We start from the raw sequence: 12,170 nt of genomic DNA on the forward strand, positions 1-12,170 counted from the left end.
CCACCCTTGACGAAAGCACTTCCATGACGCGTGGTTTATCGTCATGGAAGTGGACACTTTCGATAATTTTGGTAATGTCATGGAACACTTCTATGACAGCATATGTATGACTATCTTGATTCTGTCATAAATTTGTCATGGATGTACATGCATGACAGAAAACGTGACCTATTGTGACAAACACGTATCATCACGAAAGTGTACTTTTTTGTGGTGAAAGCTTTGGAAGAAAAGTTGGAATTAGAAATCTCAATTCTTAGAAAATTTCCTGATGAATGGGAACCTACCATCAAAGTCAAGATTAAATATTATGAGTGTTTTTCTTTATGTGATTTGGGTGATAGTGTTTCCACAATTTCAAAATCTTTATGTGATGTGCTTGGTCTTACCGATATTGAAGAATGTTCTCTTAATTTGGACATGGCAGATTCCACTATTAAAAAGCCTATGGGAATAATTAATGATGTTCTTATTCTTACAAATAGGAATTATGTGCCCACATATTTTGTTGTTCTTGATATTGATTGCAATCCATCTTGTCCAATAATACTTGGTAGACCATTTTTACACACTATAGGTGCCGTGATTGATATGAAAGAAGGCAATATTAAATTTCAATTTCCAGTAAGGAAGGGTATGGAACTTCCCTAGAACAATAATTAGGCCACCATATGAATCAATCATGAGGGCATCTTATGGATCTAGAACTAAAGATGATAATACTTAGATCTATGCATTATGCCTAGCTAGGGGCATAAAACGATAGCGCTTGTTGGGAGGCAACCCAATGAATAAAATTTATTTTTGCCTTTTTATTTCTGTTCTTGAGTGTTTGCACAATTATGATACTATTATGATTGTGTTTTTTATGTTTTAGTTAGTGTTTTTGCCAAGTAAATCCTTTGGGGTCATGTTGGGTGATAGTTGATTTGATCTTGTTTAAAAACAGAAACTTTGTGCGCCAGTAACAGAATTGTCTAAAATTATAGAAGCGTGATAAAATTCTGAATTGTTTATTGATATAGAAGTTGCCTAAGTTGTCCTATTTTTTCAGAATTTTTGGAGTTACGGAAGTATTCTAATTTTTCAGATTGCTACAGACTGTTCAGTTTTTGACAGATTCTGTTTTCTTTGCATTGTGTGCTTGTTTTGATGAATCTATGGGTTGTATCGAGGGGTATGAACCATAGAAAAGTTGGAATACAGTAGATATAATGCAAAACTGAAATATGGATGGGTTTGCAATAGTACTTAGAGTAGTGATTTGCTTCCTTATACTAACGGATCTCGCGAAGGTTTTGTTGAGATTTGTGTGGTTGAAGTTTTCAAGTTTTGGGTGAGATCATGATGGATGAAGGAATAAGGAGTAAGAAGAGCATAAGCTTGGGGATGCCCCATGGCACCCCAAGTTAATATTCAAGGAGAACCAAGCAACTAAGCTTGGGGATTTTTCCTTAAGGCATCCCCTCTTTCTTCTAACGGCCATCTGTATTTTACTTGGAGCTATATCTTTATTCGTCACATATCATGAGTTTTGCTTGGAACGTCTTATATTATACTCCCTTCGTTCCTTTATATAAGGTGTATTTGTTTTTTGATAAAATTTCAGAATGTAAGGTGCATTTCTTCTAATTCCTCATAATTCCCTTTTCAGCCCTCCAGAAAAAGGAAAGTATATCTCTCCTGATTGTCTGTATCTCTCCTTGTAGCAAAAGAAGGAAAGTATCTCTCTGTCGATTACATGTATCTCATACTTTCCTTGACTAAGTGATTTACTTGCCACTAACAAATAAATTTTCCAAGGGTAATTTCATCCTAACATGTCTATAATTTTGTGCCTTGGTCACCGTGCCGAAAATAATACACCTTACATAAAGGAATGGAGGGAGTATGAGTGTTTTCTTGTTTTACCTTTAAGTTTTTGTCATATATCCTTGCTGGACAGAACTATTTGAGAGAGCCAAAATTATGCTATGATTTGTTAGAATTGCTCTTTATGCTTCACTCAATTTTTTTGAGCTATGGAATTGCTCTAGTGCTTCACTTATATCTTTTTGAGCATGTTGTGCTTTAATATTTTTGAATAAATGCTCTCATGCTTCACTTACATTATTTTTAGAGATGAAAATTTTTATGCTCATGTTCTTCACTTAGATTTGTTTGAGCTTGTCAAAAGCAACATATGAAACTAGTCCAAAAGTGATAAATATTCAAGAGGGATATAATAAAAAATTTCATGAATATCATTGGACAAAATAAACTTGACTCCTTGTAATCGTTTTGAGACATGATGATAGTGATATGTGAGTCATGTTGGTGAGTAGTTATGCTTTAGTAAGAATATTGGTGTTAAGGTTTGTGATTCCCTATGCAAGCACGAAAGTCAATATTTATGCAATGAAATTACATCCTACTTGTGGTGCATTATTCGGTGTCAATTATGCTTAATGCTCGCTTATGTGATTTTTCGTTTCTTGGTTGGTTGCTTCTCAATCTTTTTGCTAGCCACCACTTGTACTAAGTAGAGATACTACTTGTGCATCCAAAATCCTTTAACCCAGTTTTGCCATATGACTCCACCATACCTACCTATATGTAGTATTCCGCGTCGTTCTATGCGAATTTGTATGTGCCATCTCTAAATTTAAAAATAAATTTTCCTTTTTGTGTACTCGTACCGCTCATGAAGCGGCAGGGGGTGGCCAATATTTCCATGCTACATGTGTTATTCTCAAGATAAGTGTTTATTCACTTGTCATTGCACGAGAGTGTGGCAGTAATAGGGATGCCCAGTCCCGAAATGAAAAAGAAATTAACTTTATGTTGTCAAACAATAAATTCCTTTGAAAGTGTTGGTATGGATGGCACCCGTGGATACGGCTAGCCATGGATTGTGAAAGAATGGTGGAAAAAGGAATAAACTTTATTTTCTGTTTGGGAACTGCCTATGATATATCTAGGATGGAAAGTGTTGGGAATTACTCGGTCATTTTCGTTGACGGGAAAAGTATGCCTCTCAAAAAATTTATCTCTAAATTTTTGCTTTGAGTTCTGGCACCTCTACAAATCCCTACTTCCCTCTGCGAAGGGCCTATCTTTTTACTTTATGCAATTTTTATTTTTATTTGAGTCTCCATCTTCTCTTATAAAGCACCAACTAAGGGGCACTATGGTCGTACTTGAGCATTGGATGTAGCTAATATGTGAGTGTGTTTCATGAATGGATCAATGATTGAGCATGATGGGCTAGGAATAACTTTCGTTAGTGTTGATATTTTGAAATACATGGTTGCTTGCTGATATGCTTGAGTATTGAAATCTTCATGTCAATACTAGACTATCACTACTAGGGAAAACCTTAAACGTAGAATCTTAGCAGCAGCGCGGTACAGGGGGAGGTGCTACTACTAATTAGCAGTAGCGCGGGAACAAAACAGATGCTACTGCTACTCAGTTAGTAGTAGCGCGGCTCGGTGGAACCACGCTCATACTAAAATTGACCGACAGTTCCCGCCACTGATAAAGTAATAGTAGTAGCGCACTTTTTCTGTGACGCTACTGCTAATTTTGAAACTGGCCAGATGGTGGGCCCCGTTTAGCAGTAGCGCGTGTGCCGGAAGCACGCTGCTTCTATGTTATTAGCAGTAGCGCTGTTTACGACCAGCACAACTGCTAAGCCGCAGCATATACCAGCTTTTCCCTCCCCCTCCCCCTCCCCCTCCCGCATCCTCTCTTCCTCACTTTCCCCTACCTTCCACCTCCTCTCTCCCTCACTTTGCTTTTTCCTCACTACTTCTCCCCTCATTACTCTCCTTCTTCTACCTAAATTTCTCTCTCTTTATTACTCCTAGCTAACTTACACCACCTCCATTAATGCATCTGCTTTCTCTTTTCCCTTCATGCAAAGCTAACCAATCATACATAAAAGAACTCAGAGAAGATTCAAATATTATTCATACATAGACTTGATCATAAACCCACAATTCATCGGTCTCAACAAACACACCGCAAAAAGAAGATTACATCAAATAGTTCTCCACAAGTGAGGGGGGGACATTGTATTGAGATCCAAAAAGAGAGAAGAAGCCATCTAGCTAATAACTATGGACCCGTAGGTCTGAGGTAAACTACTCACACTTCATCGGAGAGGCTATGGTGTTGATGTAGAAGCCCTCCATGATCGATGTCCCCTCCGGCGGAGCTCCGGAACAGGCCCCAAGATGGGATCTCATGGATACAGAAAGTTGTGGCGGTGGAATTAGGTTTTTGGCTCCGTGTCTGATCATTTGGGGGTACGTAGGTATATATAGGAGGAAGGAGTACGTCGGTGGAGAAATAGGGGGCCCACGAGGGTGGAGGGCGCGCCTAGGGGGGTAGGCGCGCCCCCTACCTCGTGGCCTCCTCTTTTGTGTCTTGACGTAGGGTCCAAGTCTCCCGGGTCTTGTTTGTTGAGAAAATCACGTTCCCGAAGGTTTCATTCCGTTTGGACTCCGCTCGATATTTCTTTTCTTCAAAACCCTAAAACAGGCAAAAAACAGCAATTCTAGGCTGGGCCTCCGGTTAATAGGTTAGTCCAAAAAATAATATAAAAGTGGATAATAAAGCCCAATAATGTCCAAAATAGTATATAATATAGCATGGAGCAATAAAAAATTATAGATACGTTGGAGACATATCAAGCATCCCCAAGCTTAATTCCTACTCGTCCTCGAGTAGGTAAATGATAAAAACAGAATTTTTTTATGCGGAGTGCTACTTGGCATAATTTTAATGTAATTCTTCTTAATTGTGGTATGAATATTCAGATCCGAAAGATTCAAGACAAAAGTTTAATATTGACGTAAAAATAATAATACTTCAAGCTTACTAACAAAGCAATTATGTCTTCTCAAAATAACATGGCCAAAGAAAGTTATCCCTACAAAATCTTATAGTCTGGCTGTGCTCTATCTTCACCACACAAAATATTTAAATCATGCACAACCTTGATGACAAGCCAAGCAATTGTTTCATACTTTTGACATTCTCAAAACTTTTTCAATCTTCACGCAATACATGAGCGTGAGCCATGGACATAGCACTATAGGTGGAATAGAATGGTGGTTGTGGAGAAGATAAAAAGGGAGAAGATAGTCTCACATCAACTAGGCGTATCAACGGCCTATGGAGATGCCCATCAATAGATATCAATGTGAGTGAGTAGGGATTGCCATGCAACGGATGCACTAGAGCTATAAGTATATATGAAAGCTCAAAAAGAAACTAAGTGGGTGTGCATCCAACTTGCTTGCTCATGAAGACCTAGGGCATTTTGAGGAAGCCCATCATTGGAATATACAAGCCAAGTTCTATAATGAAAAATTCCCACTAGTATATGAAAGTGATAACATAGGAGACTCTCTATCATGAATATCATGGTGCTACTTTGAAGGACAAGTGTGGTAAAAGGATAGTAACATTGTCCCTTCTCTCTTTTTCTCTAATTTTTTTATTTTTTTATTTGGGCCTTTTCTCCTTTTTATGGCCTCTTTTTTCTCTTTTTTTCGTCTGGAGTCTCATCCCGACTTGTGGGGGAATCATAGTCTCCATCATCCTTTCCTCACTGGGACAATGCTATAATAATGATGACCATCACACTTTTATTTTTCTTACAACTCAACAATTACAACTCGATACTTAGAACAAAATATGACTCTATATGAATGCTTCCGGCGGTGTACTGGGATATGCAATAACTCATGAGTGACATGTATGAAAGAATTATGAACGGTGGCTTTGCCACAAATAAGATGTCAACTACATGATCATGCTATGCAATATGACAATGATGGAGTGTGTCATAATAAACGGAACGGTGGAAAGTTGCATGGAAATATATCTCGGAATGGCTAGAAATGCCATAATAGGTAGGTATGGTGGCTGTTTTGAGGAAGGTATATGGTGGGTGTATGATACCGGCGAAAGGTGCCCGGTATTAGAGAGGCTAGCAAAAGTGGAAGGGTGAGAGAAGTGTGTATAATCCATGGACTCAACATTAGTCATAAAGAACTCATATACTTATTGCAAAAATCTACAAGTTATCAAAGCAAAGTATTACGCGCATGCTCCTCGGGGGATACATTGGTAGGAAAATACCATCGCTCGTCCCCGACCACCACTCATAAGGAAGACAATCAATAAATAAATCATGCTCCGACTTCATGACATAACGGTTCACCATACGTGCTTGCTACAGGAATCACAAACTTTAACACAAGTATTTCTCAAATTCACAACTACTCAACTAGCACAACTTTAATATCATCATCTTCATATCTCAAAACAATTATCAAGCATCGAACTTCTCATAGTATTCAACACACTCATAAGAAAGTTTTATTATTAATCTTGTGTACCAAGCATATTAGGATTTTAAGCAAATTACCATGCTATTAGAGACTCTCAAAATAATCTAAGTGAAGCATGAGAGATCAATAGTTTCTATAAAACAAATCCACCACCGTGCTCTAAAAGATATAAGTGAAGTACTAGAGCAAAACTACATAACTCACAAGATATAAGCGAAGCACATAGAGTATTCTAAAAAATTCCAGATCATGTATGGCTCTCTCAAAAGGTGTGTACAGCAAGGATGATTGTGGTAAACCAAAAAGTAAAGACTCAAATCATACAAGACGCTCCAAGCAAAACATATATCATGTGGCGAATAAAAATATAGCTCCAAGTAAAGTTACTGATAGAAGTAGACGAAAGAGGAGATGCCTTCCGGGGCATCCCAAAGCTTTGGCTTTTAGGTGTCCTTAGATTATCTTGGGGGTGCCATGGGCATCCCCAAGCTTAGGGTCTTGCCACTCCTTGTTCCATAATCCATCAAATCTTTACCCAAAACTTGAAAACTTCACAACACAAAACTTAAAGTAGAAAATCTCGTGAGCTCTGTTAGCGAAAGAAAACAAAAGACCACTTCAAGGTACTGTAATGAACTCATTATTTATTTATATTGGTGTTATACCTACTGTATTCCAACTTCTCTATGGTTTATAAACTATTTTACTAGCCATAGATTCATCAAAATAAGCAAACAACACACAAAAAACAGAATCTGTCAAAAACAGAACAGTCTCTAGTAATCTGTAGCTAGCGCAATATCTGGAACCCCAAAAATTCTAAAATAAATTTCTGGACGTGAGTAATTTATCTATTAATAATATTCAAAAAATAATTAACTAAATATCACTCTCCAAATAAAAATGGCAGTAGTTCTCGTGAGCACTAAAGTTTCTGTTTTTTTTACAGCAAGTGTAACAAGACTTTCCCCAAGTCTTCCCAGCGGTTCTACTTGGTACAAACACTAATTAAACACAAAAAACACAACCAAAACAGAGGATATATAAATTATTTGTTACTAAACAGGAGCAAAAATCAAGGAATTAAAATAAAATTGGGTTGCCTCCCAACAAGCGCTATCGTTTAACGCCCCTAGCTAGGCAGAACAAGCAATGATAGATCTAGGTATTGCCATCTTTGGTAGGCAATCCATAAGTGGCTCTCATATTAGATTCATAAGGTAATTTAATTTTATTTCTAGTAAAATGTTCCATGCCTTTCCTTAATGGAAATTGGAATCTAATATTAACTTCGTTCATATCAATAATTGCACCAATCGTTCTAAGGAAAGGTCTACCAAGAATGATAGGACATGAAGGATTGCAATCTATGTCAAGAACAATAAAATCTACGGGAACATAATTCCTATTTTAAACAATAAGAACATCATTAATTATTCCCATAGGTTTCTTAATAATGGAATCCGCAAGGTGCAAGTTTAAAGAGCAATCATCAAAATCACGGAAACCTAACAAATCACACAAAGTCTTTGGAATCGTGGAAACACTAGCACCCAAATCTTCTAAAGCATAGCATTCATGATCTTTAATTACTATGGACCCATAGGTCTTAGGTAAACTACTCACACTTCATCGGAGAGGCTATGGTGTTGATGTAGAAGCCCTCCGTGATCGATGTCCCCTCCGGCGGAGCTCCGGAACAGGCCCCAAGATGGGATCTTGTGGATACAGAAAGTTGCGGCGATGGAATTAGGTTTTTGGCTCCGCATCTGATCGTTTGGGGGTACGTAGGTATATATAGGAGGAAGGAGTACGTCGGTGGAGCAACAAGGGGCCCACGAGGGTGGAGGGTGCACCTGGGGTAGGCGCGCCCCCTACCTTGTGGCCTCCTCTTTTGTGTCTTGGCGCAGGGTCCAAGTCTCCCGGGTCTTGTTTGTTGAGAAAATCACGTTCCCGAAGGTTTCATTCCGTTTGGACTCCGTTTGATATTCCTTTTCTTCGAAACCCTAAAACAGGCAAAAAAAACAATTCTGGGTTGGGCCTCCGGTTAATAGGTTAGTCCCAAAAATAATATAAAAGTGGATAATAAAGCCCAATAATGTCCAAAACAGTAGATAATATAGCATGTCCCCTCCGGCGGAGCTCCGGAACAGGCCCCAAGATGGGATCTTGTGGATACAGAAAGTTGCGGCAGTGGAATTAGGTTTTTGGCTCCCGTATCTGATCGTTTGGGGGTACGCAGGTATATATAGGAGGAAGGAGTACATCGGTGGAGCAACAGGGGGGCCACGAGGGTGGAGGGCGCGCCTGGGGGGGTAGGCGTGCCCCCCTACCTCGTGGCCTCCTCTTTTGTGTCCTGACGTAGGGTCCAAGTCTCCTGGGTCTTGTTCGTTGAGAAAATGATGTTCCCAAAGGTTTCATTCCGTTTGGACTCCGTTTGATATTCCTTTTCTTCGAAACCCTAAAACAGGCAAAAAAACAATAATTCTGGGCTGGGCCTCCGGTTAATAGGTTAGTACCAAAAATAATATAAAAGTGGATAATAAAGCCCAATAATGTCCAAAACAGTAGATAATATAGCATGGAGCAATCAAAAATAATAGATACTTTGGAGACGTATCACTTCCCCCTCCACTAGTTGAAATTGTCTCCTCCCAAATTAGCTAGCTAGGTAGATGTAGCATTTAGTGAAGCGACCTATGTACCCCCTAACTATATCTAGCCTTGTCAAGAAGAGCTTTGTCGACTTTTATTCTCCCTACTACATCATCATCTCCACCGTGTGCTCAATCTCGAGATAGGCGATTAAAAATTTATGCTTTTGCAAGAATGGAAATATATGTATGTGTGTGCGATATGACATAATCGGGCGATATGATGGAAATTGTGTGTGTGGCATGAGTTAACGCCGAATTGTGCTTGTGAGTTGCCTGTTTTTTGCCGAAATGTCGATTTATTTCCGTTTCGACGAATTCCGGGCAAACTCTAGATCTATATGTCCTATTTTTAGCGAAGGTCATGCCGAATTTTGTATGACTTTAATGCATGCATGCATTTTTATAATCAATTTGTTTATTATTCTCGTGTAGGCGTTCATGATGGTCGGTAGAACGATGGTGGACAGGTGGTTGCGGTCGGCAGTGCAGGACATGAAAGAAAATAACCTGACAGAGGTTTTATGTCCGTGTCAAAGATGCAAAGGAATAGTTTGGCTCGACCCCTATGATGATGGTCATGTCGAAGTGCACTTGCTCATGACTGGTTTCATGGATGGCTATACTCGGTGGTTAATTGAAGATGAGGAAGATGATGTTGAGGACGCCGACGGGGCGGACAAGGACGCCACGGGGCAAGACGAAGAGGTGATCGATAATGGAGGCGGGGAAGAGGCCGAACATGGTGGCAGAGAAAGGGCCGGACATGGCGGAGGAGAAGGGGCCAGACATGGCAGCGGAGAAGGGGCCAGACATGGCAGCAGAGAGAACATGGACTCCATGCCGCAGAGTCCGTCGGTACTAAGTTCAATCGTGCGGGACCCTCATATTCAAGCACTGCTTCGTAAGGAGACTAGTACTGAGAGAGCTTCTTCTAGAGAGGAGGCTAAGCTGCAGCAAGTGGTGGTAGACTCGAACACTCCATTATCTGATGGTTGCAATCCTGAGGTGACCCGCTTGAGTTTCACGCTCCAACTCCTGAAGACGAAGGCTAAAAAATTGTATGGACCGACACTAGCCTCGATGAGCATCTCAAGTACCTAAAGGATGTTCTTCCCATGGGGAATCTATGTCCTACTAGTGTGGATGAGGCCAAGAAGATCGTGTGCCCTCTTGATCTACCACATGTTAGATACCATTCATGCATCAACGATTGCATAATTTACCGGAAGGAGCACACAAAATAACAAGCTGTCCGGTGTGAAATGCTTCTCGATACAAGAAGGCCAGGAAGAATTCTCCCCAGAAAGTTGTATGGTACTTACCGATCACTCCCTGTCTCCAGCGGTATTTCGTAGATCCCAAGGAAGCAAAGCTCATGCGTTGGCACGCGGAGAGGAAGAAGCCCGGCGATGGAGATGATCCAAAGCTGAGACACGTCAAGGATGGAAGCCAGTGGAGAGCGTTGAATGACTTCTATCGATATTTCGAATTTGATGCAAGGAACATCATGCTCAGTGCGTGTACCGATGGCATGAATCCGTTTGGCAACCAGAACACCAACCATAGCACATGGCCCGTGTTTGTATGGATGTACAACCTCCCCCTGGTTGTGCAAGATGTCGAAGTACATTCACATGAGCATGCTGATTCAAGGGCCGAAACAACTGGGAAATAATATTAATTTGTATCTAGGGCTACTTCAAGAGGAGTTAGACACGTTATGTAAAACACCGGCCAAGAAATGGGACGCCAGCAAAGGCGAGTATTTCTCCATGAGAGTCGCGCTGATCACGACAGTGCACGACTATCTCGGTTACGGATATGTGATACGTCTCCAACGTATCTATATTTTTTGATTGTTCCATGCTGTTATATATCAATCTTGGATGTTTTATAATCATTTTATAGTAATTTTTTGGTACTAACCTATTGACATAGTACCAAGTGCCAGTTGCTGTTTTCTGCATGTTTTTTACATCGCAGGAAATCAATACCAAACGGAGTCCAAATGCAACGAAACTTCACGGAGATTTTTTTATGGACCAGAAGACACCCAATGGGCCAGAGCAGTGCCTGGGGGGTGCTCCGAGGGGAGCACAACCCACCAAGTTGTGTCAGGAGGCCCAGGCGCACCCTGATGGGTTGTTGAGGGAATATGCCCTAGAGGCAATAATAAAGTTGTTATTTATATTTCCTTATATCAAGATAAATGTTTATTATCCATGCTAGAATTGTATTAACCGGAAACTTAGTACATGTGTGAATACATAGACAGACAGAGTGTCCCTAGTTTGCCTCTACTTGACTAGCTCGTTAATCAAATATGGTTATGTTTCCTAGCCATAGACCTGTGTTGTCATTTGAGGAATGGGATCACATCATTGGAGAATGATGTGATGGACAAGAACCATCCGTTAGCTTAGCACTATGATCGTTTAGTTTATTGCTATTTCTTTCTTCATGACTTATACATGTTCCTTTGACTATGAGATTATGCAACTCCCGAATACCGGAGGAACACTTAGTGTGCTATCAAATGTCACAACATACCTGGGTGATTATAAAGATGCTCTACAGGTGTCTCCAATGGTGTCTGTTGAGTTGGCATAGATCGAGATTAGGATTTGTCACTCCGAGTATCGGAGAGGTATCTCTAGGTCCTCTCGGTAATGCACATCACTATAAGCCTTGCAAGCAATGTGACTAATGAGTTAGTTACGGGATCATGCATTACAGAACGAGTAAAGAGACTTGCCGGTAACGAGATTGAACTAGGTATGATGATACCGATGATCGAATCTCGGGCAAGGAACATACCGATGACAAAGGGAACAATGTATGTTGTTGTGCGGTTTGACCGATAAAGATCTTCGTAGAATATGTATGTGCCAGTATGAGCATCCAGGTTCCGCTATTGGTTATTGATCGAAGATGTGTCTTGGTCATGTCTACATAGTTTTCGAACCCCTAGGGTCCACACGCTTAACATTCGATGACGATTTGTATTATGTGTTATGTGATTTGATGACCGAAATTTGTTTGGAGTCCCGGATGAGATCACGGACATGATGAGGAGTCTCTCAATGGAGGTAAAGATTCACATATTGGAAGGTTACACTCGGACACCGGAATGGTTTGGGATGTTTCAGATGAGTTTCGGAGTATC

Source organism: Triticum dicoccoides, chromosome 2A (assembly GCF_002162155.2).
Source record: "Triticum dicoccoides isolate Atlit2015 ecotype Zavitan chromosome 2A, WEW_v2.0, whole genome shotgun sequence".
Taxonomy (NCBI): Eukaryota; Viridiplantae; Streptophyta; class Magnoliopsida; order Poales; family Poaceae; genus Triticum; species Triticum dicoccoides.